The sequence below is a fragment of the Protopterus annectens genome, chromosome 1.part1, assembly GCF_019279795.1.
Source record: "Protopterus annectens isolate FY-2018-M chromosome 1.part1, PAN1.0, whole genome shotgun sequence".
Lineage (NCBI taxonomy): Eukaryota > Metazoa > Chordata > Ceratodontiformes > Protopteridae > Protopterus > Protopterus annectens.
The window spans coordinates 1685919175-1685932110 of record NC_056726.1 but is presented as its reverse complement, the minus strand read 5'-3'; positions in this window follow the sequence as shown (position 1 = coordinate 1685932110).

Sequence of the window (12936 nt, the reverse complement as noted above, 5' to 3'; positions counted from 1 at the left end):
CCACCTAAGTCATTGAAGTTTTTCTTACCAGCATCAACATTTTTACCCACCAATAGATTACAAAGTGGTCTGAAAAAATCTATTTTTCAAATGAAAGTGTTCACATTACTTATTGCAATTTCTGATAATTGCTGAGTTTACATAAATTAAAACTGGTGCTGCTTTTTTTTAGTTCTCATTTCTGCTCAATGTAATGAAGTCAGCAATTCGCTGCCATATGTTGTGTGTGTGTGTGTGTGTGTGTGTGTGTGTGTGTGTGTGTGTGTGTGTGTGTGTGTGTGTGTGTGTGTGTGTGTGCATATGCATGTAGCACATCAGAATGCTAGCAGCACTGATTTGCTCAAATAAGTGATGCATTATTTACTCTACAAAGCATTATAGCATCAGATTTATGTTTTATGAAATGTCTGCTTTGTATACTTTGTTATTGTATAATTTTTGTATTTGTGTATACATTCGAATTTTATGTAACTGTTTTGTGGAGCTTTTCTCCTTGGGTCTCTGTTGAAAAGGGGTCTCTACCCAGTCAGACAAACCCGGTTAACAAATGTCAAAGAAATAAATAAATAAATTGTATTGTCAGAGTTTGGAAATAAATAAACTTATTATGCAGTGTAGAACTTTTTTTTTTTTTTTTTTTTTTTTAAGAAATACCTATAGCAAGCAAAAACTTCAGAAGAAACAAATACTAACTGACATAGTGGATAAGACCTGTTATTCCAATTACTGCAGTCTAAAATGTATAAGCCCCATCATTTTCATATGAGAGAATGCTAAATATTCAATACCAAACTAATTAGTTCTAGTGACCAATCCACGATTGGAGGTAACATAATTAATATGGCTTATTCTGTAGTTCTCTAATAAATCAGCCCCATATGCCAATTGCCATTTCAAAACCCGCCACCATTATCAGGGCAGACTTTATGCCAACATGGGAACCTCACACATGGAAATTCTTGTTCCAAGGAATCTTTTTCCTATTAGTCTGTTCCTCTACCAGAGTAACAGGATGAAAAGAACAAATAAGGGCTGTTAGTTTATTTACAAATTCAAATTAAAAGCTTTAACAGCCATATTTCTAATACATGGCAGCCTCGCCATTCACCTCATATACAATGTGTCCATTATATGTTTTGTTAACAGTTATATCCAGTTATGCACAACACAGATAGTGCCAATTAATCCATAATTGACTTTTATCACAATAAATTCTCCTTATTGTCTAGAAAAATGGCCCTGACTCATCAACTATATATATATATATATATATATATATATATATATATATATATATATATACATATATATATCAGCCATAAGTATACATTATATACTATATACTTTGTATTTTGAGCTTCAGTGTAAAATATAATTATATATTCATCTAATCATTTATTCCCATCTGTTCATTTTCCCTAAGACACATTCCCTTTCTCTCAGGGTATATAAAAGTGAAAAATCCATAGCCATGTAATCTCAGTGGCTGTGTTTGTGAGGTGAAAACTGATTTCTAAACAGCTGGGCTTAGCTGTCTTCAGTTAAAATTAAATAAATGCATATAAACATACAATTGTGCACACATACATAAATAATTACAGTAATGAATAAATAAGAAGACATAGTAGGCAAATGATAGGTGGAAGTCCCGAAATGGATGAACATGTTAGCCAGAATCTGAAGGTAGGCATTTGCTCCATGTTTGGTTGAGTGACTTATGTTAAGTAATGCATATTATCAGATTGTCTAATTAAACTGAACAAAATGCAAATAATGGTTCCAGTAATGGATGGGAAAGGGTATACAGGCAGAGTAATTTTGAGTGACAGGACATTACTAGTAGGGTCTATATTATATCCTCGAATGCTTAAAAAAGCAAACGCTGATTGATCGAACTTATTTTCGCGAAACTGCAAAATATCAAAGCAGCAGAAACTCAAATTTTTTCCTAGGGAAAGAATTCGGTTGTCCGTTTCTCTTGCTTCGGTATTTTCAGTGTTATGGTGGAAAGTTACCGGTCAGATTCAGGTAAGTGTGCGATTGTGTGGATGTGAGTGTTAGGGTGATTTAGGTGAGTTAGGGTTAGGGCTCAGGTTAGGTGTGTGTGCGATTGAGTGGACATGAGGGTTAGGGCGGATTTAAGTGAGTTAGGGTTAGGGAGCGGGTGAGATGAGTGTGCGATAGTGACAGACCTTAGGGTTAGGGTTTGGGTTAAGGTAAGTGGGTAGTTAGTGGTGTGTGCATAGTTTAGTGTAGGGTTAGGTATCAGATTTTAGGTGTATGTGTGTGGATTTCTGTTTGTTTGGTGTGCTTGTGTTGTGTGTATGTGTTTTGGATCAGCGATTTTCTTCCCTGGGAAAAAAATCGCTGATCTGACAGTTCGAGATTGTAAGCTTTCACTTAAATTAGGTTGATCAATCAGTGTTCACTTTTTTAAGCGTTTGATGATATAATATAGACCCTACTAGTATTACATCAGAACAGATGAGCAGAATCTTACTAAATCCCTGAGACATCATAACACAGTATACCGTAGAGTCTGTGTCAGTTAAACTGAAAGTGTGTCTTAGTTTTTATTTATTTGTTTATTAAATTATTGACATTTGTTTACCTAGAATGTCTCAATGGGCAGAATTACGCTTTTTCAGTAGAGAACTAGGGAGAAAATTTCCTTTAAAGTTAAATGAGATTACAGAATGATTAATTAATATAACCAATGAAAAACAAGTACTACATCGGCATATAAAAATAATAATTTGGTATATACCTATTGTGAAGCTAAACTTTGGTAAGGGACATAGTCATTGCAACAAGCTGGAGAGTCGCATAGTTTAAATTCAAATGCAGAAATGACAGCATGAATATTGGGTAGTCAGATTATAGGTACAGTTAATAACTTCAGACTGAAGAACAACAACATGAAAAAACATAATACATTTGTGAATACAAAACAGAATGCCAGGTTAAAATTTTATATTTTTTGAAAAAAATATTTTGTTGGATGGGAGAATGATTACAATATTTTGAAAGAGTGTATATATGTAAGATATTTAAAAGTGGTAGACTGAAATAGTTAATAAAAGCAAAGGTGATGTGGAGGGGAACAGGGTAGAGTTGGAGATAGTGAAAGTGAGGAAAATTGTATATTGATGATATTTTGCCAAAAAAAAAACAGAGCGAAGGGCAGACGTCAAGTACATAGGTTGTATATTATGGAGAAGTGCTGATGGATGTGAGATGCATTGGTTGTGAGACTGGGTGGTGGGTGCAAAATATAATGTTTTTTTAATGGATAGTGATACACTAGGTTTCCTCTGGGTGCTCTAGTTTCCTCCCACATTCCAAAGACATCTCTATAAAACCACAGGTCGGGTGTAGGTGAATTGGACACTCTAAATTGGCCCTAGGGGTATGTGTGTGCATGTGTGTGTCCTCTGTGGAAGGCTGGGCACTGGGCTGGCAACTCGACACTGTAAAACTCCAGTGTCAGTCGTTCTGCAGACCGTTGTTCCACTGTGGTGACCCCTAATAGGAAAAGCCAAAAGGAGAAGAAAAAGAGGAAGAAGTAGTGATACAGTAACAAAGGCATGCGTTAGATAGAAATGATCTTAATGCTGGCCGGAAGATCTGTAAGTTATTTCACTGACATCTAGGGTACTAGAGTTTGAGTTCCAAGTTAGAGTTCAAGGCATGTCCAGCAGATATTTGAACTTTGATAGAGAGAAGTTTTTTCATTGGCTCAAAGAGATCTGTTGGGGTGATAGTTATAGAAAAATAGTAACTTTGCCCCTGACATATCTTTTAACAAGTAAGGCAATTCCTCACCATCACTGAGACTGCAGCAGTAATAAATTACTAGAACATGTACTGTACGATCTAAAAACAACTATAATGAACCATATTCATCAAGTCAATCAATTAATGCAGCAGACATTTAAAGGTTATTTAAAGCCATATAACACTTTGAAAAATACAGCTTCAGTAAGAAAAGCAAACAAATGCAGCCTGTTTTGATCTTTCCAATACACTCCAATTACAGAGAAATGAAAAATGAAAAGTTCTAACCTGAGCAGAAGCAAATGTAACAAAAACGATGATGAGGCATGCCAAGATCAAAACTACTTTAATTCTCACAACCATTTTATGCAGTTGTCCTCTGGAATGTTCTTTTTTCTGCCTTCTTATATTTTTGCACCTGAGTTCTGAGCTTACATCTATCTGCACCTGTGGTTTTATAGATAAGTGTGACACCTTACTTAATTTCAAATCCTATATAACCACAAATAATTCAGTTTTATTTTATGTAACCCACAGCTTTACCTTCAAACTTGAATTACAGATAGTAAGATTCTTTAACTTCTGCTATGCAACAAGCACACTTTCTGTATTACTGGAATTAAAACAAAAATGAAAAAAAGAACATGCCATAATTACCAACATGTTTGAAAGTGATTCAGGCCAAGAAAAGATATCAGAAAAACCTTCACATACTAAGTTTTGGATCTGTAATACATATAGGCCAAGCAGCCTTTTGATTTATACGTTTTTTTTATAGAATCTACAGTTTTATCTCATGTTCTCAGAGTGTATGAACTGTGAGCCGATTACCCTAATAGCAGTGATAAAAAAGAGAGACAGTATCCTCAAGGAAAGAATGATAATAGTCTTATAATGTAGAACAACATTGTTCAGGAGAGCAACCAACATAAATTCATGACCAGAAAGTCTTATTAGTCAATTCTGATCCAATTTTATAACTGGAATACAGTAAACTCTCAGTTAACTGGCACCCATGGGGATTAGTAGATGCTGGATAACTGTAGCTTCTGGTTGCTTGAGAGTTACTATTAAAAATAGGCCTGACTAATACTTTACCCTATACTATTTCTTTGGTTTGACTTGTTCTTAGGTTGGGGAGAAAGATAATGTATTCCTATCTTCCTTTTTAAAACTCTAAAACTCTAAAAATGTAGGGAATGTTTCTGCGGGGGAAAACAGAAAGTGCAACACATGACAATTGTACTGTATTTCTTCGATTTTTTTTTTCTAGTTGCTTGAGGGTTCTGGTTCCTTGAGATCCGATTAACTGAGAGTTTACTGTATAACTGAACTTGGCTGAGCAGTGCCAGTAGAAGTAAACCTAGGAAATGGATGATACCAAGAATAAGAAAAGTGACTATTGGATTATCACAGGGAGTTGTTCTGAGTCCAGTATTGTTTACTGTGCTTGTCTAAGACATATCTGAGAGAATGAAGATTGGAAGACTATAATTTCTAAAGTTCAGCTCCTATTTCTCTTCGTTTGACATTCCCACAGAAAAATCACTTTGCATACCTATTTGCATGGCTCAGCCACTACAACACCTTTAATATCATATTAACCAGAAGGCAACCACTGTAAGTTAAAAATGAATACTCTTCACCAAATGCATCACCAAACTCTTAGACATTCGGACCTCCTGATCATATCTCCAGTGACCATCATGCTACACTTTGTGCTTTAAAATAATGGCAAGGTCCCCTAAAACAAAGTCAAGAGGTTAGGTACAAGCTCATAGGTCACCCAGTGGATAGCCAACTGGCTCACAGCAGGACCCAGGAAGTTAGAACTGGGGAGTCCACTTCTAGAAAGAGGCCAGTCACAAGTGGAGTGCCTCAGGGATCAGTCCTTGGACAGCTCCTTTTTTGCATTTACTTGTCTGAAGTCAAGGCCAGTGTCAGTGGTCTCTGGCTGACTAAATTTGCAGATGATTACAAATTAGGAGCTGTCATTGAATCCCACACAGACACAAATGTTCTCCAGGAGGGGCTGACACAGACAAATAACTGGTGTCAGAACCATGGGCTAAAATTATATGATAAGAAATGTATAATATTATCCTCTGGGAAGTCATCCATCTGTGGTAACTATCGCATTGACAACACACCCCTTAGAGTTGACCCACTAGTCAGGGACTTATGGACATACTTAGATAATAATCTAGCCTTTGACCATGTCATCATTAATTTTATATCCTGAAAAAACTTGAATCTATTTCAGAATGTTCCACAACACTGCGCTATCCTCTTCTGGTTTTATCAGGTGCTAAATAATATTGTCTACAAATAAAGCCAACTTTTTCTTGATTACTGTAACAATTATATCATTGAATTTTCTTTGCCAATAGCTCTAAATAAAACACAAATAACAAAGGGTAAATAGAACACCCCTGCTTGGTTCCTCTGTTCAGACACAGCATATGAGTGAGGAACCCTCATACCTTAATTTATGCATCAGATCCCTCATATATCCTCCTAATTAATCTTATTATTATATCAGGGTAATGGAAATGCTTCAGTTGCTCTACTTATAAAATCCCAGTTTACTCTGTTGGCTGCCTTTCCCTAAATCAAAACCCAACAACAACAGTGGTATTTTCTTCGAATGATGTCAAATGTTTGCTTCCCCTCCACAAAACTGCATTGAGCCGTATCTATTAATTTTGGCAACAGCATTGCCATTTTTTAGCTATTATAGACATAAACACTTTACAATCTTGAATCCAAAAGGCAAAGGCTTCTGCTTTCATCTATAACAGACTTCTGTTATAGAAAAAAGCATGGAATTAAAGTCTTTGTACGCTAAAGTTTATTAGATTTCCAGTTTTTATTGATAGGATCCCTGGGTAGTTTTCTTTGTATAGGCTCCTTAAGTTTGGCAACAATCCCTTCTACTTTATGTTGCCTAAGTCATTGTGCTAAGAGTTCTTATGCTGTAGAGTTATTATCAAAAAGAGTTGCTTAACAGCAATCTTTCTAAATGTATGTATATTATCCAGATGCTAACTTATTTTCTCCTTAGCACTTTGTAGTTGTACCTCTTCTTGTTCTGTGAGATTCCCCTTATTCTGCAATAACTTAAACTTTGTCAGCTCCTCTAAATAATTCTTGTTACTTCTTAAACATACCTCTTTCTTTTATTTCTACCCTATTTTTAAACTCTACTTTCATTTTATTCCAGTCACTAGTTATAACTTTTGAAGAAATTTCTATCTTCCCTAATAACATTTGAATAATGTCCATGACCCATTCCTCAAATTCCTCTTTATAACAGGTAGGTGGGAAGTGCCAGTGTCTCATTTATTCTTCATTACCTTACATTTTTTATGTAAGTTTTTACTGATGCATGATCTGAAATATTTTATTATTTATTTATTTATTTATTTTAGTGGAACTAAGAAAACTATACCTTAGCTGAAGCTGGTGGAACCTCTAGTGGACCGCAACTATACTTGATAATTGTTATGTGTAGTATTTTCCAGCCCTACAACCTCAACTTAACCACTCCTTTCCTAATTTTCCCTTCTGGTCTTTCTAGGCAGTTCCCTTGTGACTTGCCCCTCTAAGTGCCCAGAGTAGGAAAGACTGCCATTCCCAGCAGAGATTTAACAGAACAAGGCAGTATTATATTCAGCACGGCAACTTCTACCAAAGAGCCAAAGTGGATCACAAACTCTATACTGTATTTCTGTGAGATTGCTGACCGTGGGTCCAAGGTACACTAAACTAACTTCCCTCACGTACCTGATTCCCTCCCATAACCTTAGTTGAATACGTTAATTCCAGCTACTGAATACTTTATTTCCAGCTAAAAATTTTACTTTCAGTTCTACCACCATGCTTTACAGCCAAATTACTTACCTTGCTGAGCTGTAAACTGCTTAATTTGTTTAAGGAGTAGCCCCGCTCCGTTCGCTCCCCTCCCTGCCCCCGATTACCACACACCCCCACTGCATCTACATTTATAACCTCTTAGCCACGCCCACACCACTCTGCCCCAATCACCTTTTTACTTCACTAATTATCTCTCCTTGTTCACATCACACCTACTCATACGGCTAAACTCCCTCTAGTGGATCGCAACGATACTCTAAATCCTACCAGCCTCTCTTCCTCAAACCTTTTCTTCAACTACTGATTGTGGACTATTAAATCACTATCCCTACAGCCATGTGGTACTCCATTCTACTACCCATCCTACTAGCCCCATATCTCCTTACCTTATATGAAACACAACCTCTCGGAGGACTTCATGCCTCATATGGTCATACCTGTAATCCTGAAACCAAACATACCCACTTTATTCACATCAGTAATACCAAGCCGTCACTCACATCATGCTCCCATTCTCAGCACACTCACCCTAGCAAAATCAGCCCTAGACTCAAACATTACAGTAAAATAATAGATAAACTTATGAAACTTATCTCTAAGTTAAGACTCAATCTGTTAATTGACGAGGACATACACCCCAACCCTGGCCCTAACAACATAAATAAATCCTCTCTCTCTATTAGCAACCAAAGCTACACCCCTACAATTCCTCATCCACCTAACTCTCTCTTAACCTGTCATCTCAACATCCGAAGTATCAATAACAAACTGCATGAACTTCATGCACTCCTTGCTGATCTAGCCCCTGATATTTTGTGTCTCTCAGAGACCTGGTTAAAACCCTCCACTCCAGACAATGAAATACTTCCCCCTGGGTATAACATACACAGGCTGGACAGAGCATCCAGAAAAGGGGGTGGGGTTGTGGTACTATACAAATCTGATATGATTGTAACTACCGACATTATTCAACCGCCTCAGTCCAATAACTCTGAAATCCTAGCTACTAAACTTGAAACTAAATAACAGTAAACACATCTACATAATCTGCATGTACATTCCCCCAGGTAATAATATAACCACACTTGAAGATATCCTATATTGGATATCCATCCACTACCCCCAAGAGACCATACTTCTCGGTGACCTTAATATTGACTGGAGAACTTGTTCCTCTGAATCCCCTACCACCCACATTAACTTGCATTCATTCAAGCAAGTTATTAACACTCCGACTAGAACTAGCAAGCCCAACCAGAAAGAAAGTATACTTGATTGGGTGCTCATAAACAACCACCCCAACCTGTATACATACGGTACCCTCTCTGATAGTCTTAGTGATCACCATCTCACATATATAATCAAGCAGAAAATATCTAACCACAACCAATCACTAGTAAGAGTTGTCAGAAACAAAAAAAATTTTGATTTAACCAAGTTCCAACTTGAACTAAAATCCTGCAATTGGTCAATGCTTAAAAGCCTCCCCTTAGAAGAAGCAGTACTGTATTTTAACAAAAAATTTCTGGAGATTCTTGACCTTCATGCTCCCATCCGCTCTAAAAAAACAAAGCCAAAAACTGCACCATGGCTCTCAAAAGAGACCAGGCTCAAAATTAAACTCAGAGACAAAGCTTGGGCTCTATGGCGAATCACCAAACTCCCTCAGGATCAAATATTATACAGGCAACTCAGGAATGAAACTAAAAAACTTGTACTACTTGACAAAAAAAAAAACTTCAGTAATCTATAGTCCTTTCACCAAAAAAACCCTCAAAAATTCTGGGCTGGACTAAATAATCTAATACACCCTGGTAAAAAGACTACCCCTGTACCTGAGGCCCTCACCGACAAACCATTAGAATTAGTTGCAGATAGGTTTAATCGCTTTTTCACTGAGACCATCCAAACCCTAGCACGCAACTTGCCACCTAGCCCCTACAGTCCAAACAGCTCCACCTCTATTAATCATCCACATTTTAGCTTCCAACCTATTGCTACCTCATTTATACACACCCTACTCAAAAAACTAAAACCTACCACTCTTGCAGCTGACCAACTTCCAGCTGAATATCTACAAAAATCTGCTGACGCCATTGCCTATCCTATCTCAGTACTTATAAATTGCACACTAATTGAAGCTAAAATTCCTAATATCTGGAAAATATCTTATGTCATCCCTCTCCATAAAGGGGGAGGCTCTACCGAACTATCCAACTATAGGCCAACTGCCATACTCTCTCCCCTAGCCAAAATAATGGAAAAATGTATCCAAAAGCAGTTTATGAACCATTTAATAAACAACCATCTCCTGGCAGATACCCAACATGGCTTTAGACCTTACCATAGCACCACTACAGCCCTATTAGCCTTCTCTAACACCATTAATTCCTATCGTAATAATAACCATATCTCTTCCGCTCTATTCCTGGACCTGTCCAAAGCTTTTGATATGGTGGATCACCAACTATTAATCCACTCCCTAAGATCACTCTGTCTAGAACTTAAATCTCTTCAATGCTTTGAGTCCTACCTAAGTGGTAGACAACAAGCTGTACTCTGGCACTCAAAACTTTCCACCTTATTAACAACTAACCTGGGTGTTCCACAAGGGTCTATACTAGGCCCTTTGTTATTCTCCATCTTCATAAATGATCTTCACACTGCCATTCCTAAAGTCAACTGCATTCAATATGCAGATGACTCAACTTTGATACGTTCAGCCACATCCCCTGCAGAGTTACAGCTAAGCACCCAAACTACCTTTAACACGATAGAAAACTGGCTATCCAACCACCGCCTACTACTAAACCCCAAAAAGACCAAAATGCTTATATTCTTACCTACACAAAAGTCCCCCCCCATAAACTTCATAATTAAATCCAAAGATGGCACAATTATCTCTCCTGACCCTTCTACTAAACTTCTAGGTGTCACCATTGACACCCACTTAAAATTTGACCTACACGTCAACCAGTTAATCAAACCCATTAATAAAAAACTAGGTCCACTGTATAGATTAAAGAACTTTCTAACTCCCCTAGTCAAGGTAGCCATTGCCCGTTCCCATCTTCTCTCTTCTCTTCTGTATGCGTCACCTCTCCTTCTAAATAACAACAAGTCCAATCTAAATAAACTTACCACCTGTTATAATCACATTGTCCAATCGAAATAAACTTACCACCTGTTATAATCACATTGTCCAATCGAAATAAACTTACCACCTGTTATAATCACATTGTCCAATCTAAATAAACTTACCACCTGTTATAATCACATTGTCCAATCTAAATAAACTTACCACCTGTTATAATCACATTGTCCAATCGAAATAAACTTACCACCTGTTATAATCACATTGTCCAATCGAAATAAACTTACCACCTGTTATAATCACATTGTCCAATCTAAATAAACTTACCACCTGTTATAATCACATTGTCCAATCTAAATAAACTTACCACCTGTTATAATCACATTGTCCAATCGAAATAAACTTACCACCTGTTATAATCACATTGTCCAATCGAAATAAACTTACCACCTGTTATAATCACATTGTCCAATCGAAATAAACTTACCACCTGTTATAATCACATTGTCCAATCGAAATAAACTTACCACCTGTTATAATCACATTGCCAGATTTGCCACTGGCCTCCCTTTTAGGACACATCACTGCATTAACCTAACTCAGCTTGGTTGGCTCGAACTTCCTAGTCTCGTGCTATACAACCAACTGATCATAGCCCACAAAATCATTTACACCCCTGATAACACTCCTTCAGTCAAACACCTAGTCACCCTGTATAACAATGCACGACCACTTCGTTCTTCCAACAAGGTGCTCATCCAGACTTACAAAACCAACAACCAAGCCGGAGACTCTCTCCTGTCCAACTCCCTAGGTAAAGCCTGGAACCTTTTACCCCCAGAGATAACCTTAATTTCTTCCCTGTATCACTTCAAAACCAAGCTCAAACTATACCTGGGCTCTAAATGGTCCTGCTACTGTACCAAACCTGGCTAATCCTCACACTACTCTATAATTTAGTTATTAACGTCCTCCCTCTAAAACTATTAATCTTTTATGATAGTTGCATATGGTTCCTATAACTATATTATTAGTGTCTTCTGCTGACTTCTTGTTGTAAATGACATATTGTTGTAAAATGTATTTTTTACTTTTTCAGGCAACCCAAACTTTTGTACATTTTTTGCCTTTCTTTATGTTTTGTATTTACTACTCGTGGAGCTTTTCTCTCCGGGCCTCCGCTGAAAATGGACATATATCCAGTCGGACTATCCCGGTTAACAAATGTAAAATAAAATAAAGAATAAAAAATGTGTCTACAGCAGTAAGGAAATAATTGTATTTTGCACAACTTATAAACAAAGGTATGCCATCTAAGTCCAAGAAAGTCATTGTTCCACTGTATTTGGCATTCATCAGACCTATCATTCAGTACAGTGCCCCCTTTGGTATGTACCTAACCAAACATATCCAACAATTGGAATGGCCACAGAGGTTCCTTCAATAAAAGAATGCAGGGCATAAGTAAAATGTCCTATGCAGACCACCTTAAGGCCATATTCCTGTATTTTGTCTCCTACAGGCTTTTGAGGGGAGGTCTCTGCCTGTCATAAAGGGCATTGTCAGACCCCACTCTGATGGACTTCCTGTATATCCACAAAACAAACAGCACCAGAATTACCCATTTTAAAGACTTAATCCTTGCCTGTCATATAAATAAAACCTGCTGGAGAGACAGGTATGTATCTCAGAAACTATCCTGTCTATGGAACAGGCTCACCATCCATGTGATGCAGAGTTCCTCCCTAACCTAATTCAAGTGCAACTTGGACAATTGGATGGGAAACAGGAAATTCATCCCTGGTTTTGCACCTATATCTGTAATGGACACAGGCAATCTGTAAATGGTTCATCTCCCAGACCCCTGCTTGTAAATGTTTCATCTCCCAAACCCCTGCTTACACTTATCAAGGGTATCAGACCTTGTCAGAGATTTGGGATGCATAGCTAGGCTTAAAAAGCCCCTTGTGATCGTTAGCCTAGTAAACACCTATGAACCTATAAAAACATCACCAAGCTCCACATTTGTCCCAATAAAACTGGCAGATACCCCACAGACTGGAATGCCACTGTATTTCAACATCGAATACCAATAATCTCCAAAATGGCCAGAGGTCAATTCCTTGTTGGTCAGATCCAACCACAAGCTAATCACCCTAGACATCCACATCCCGCCCCCACCCCCAATT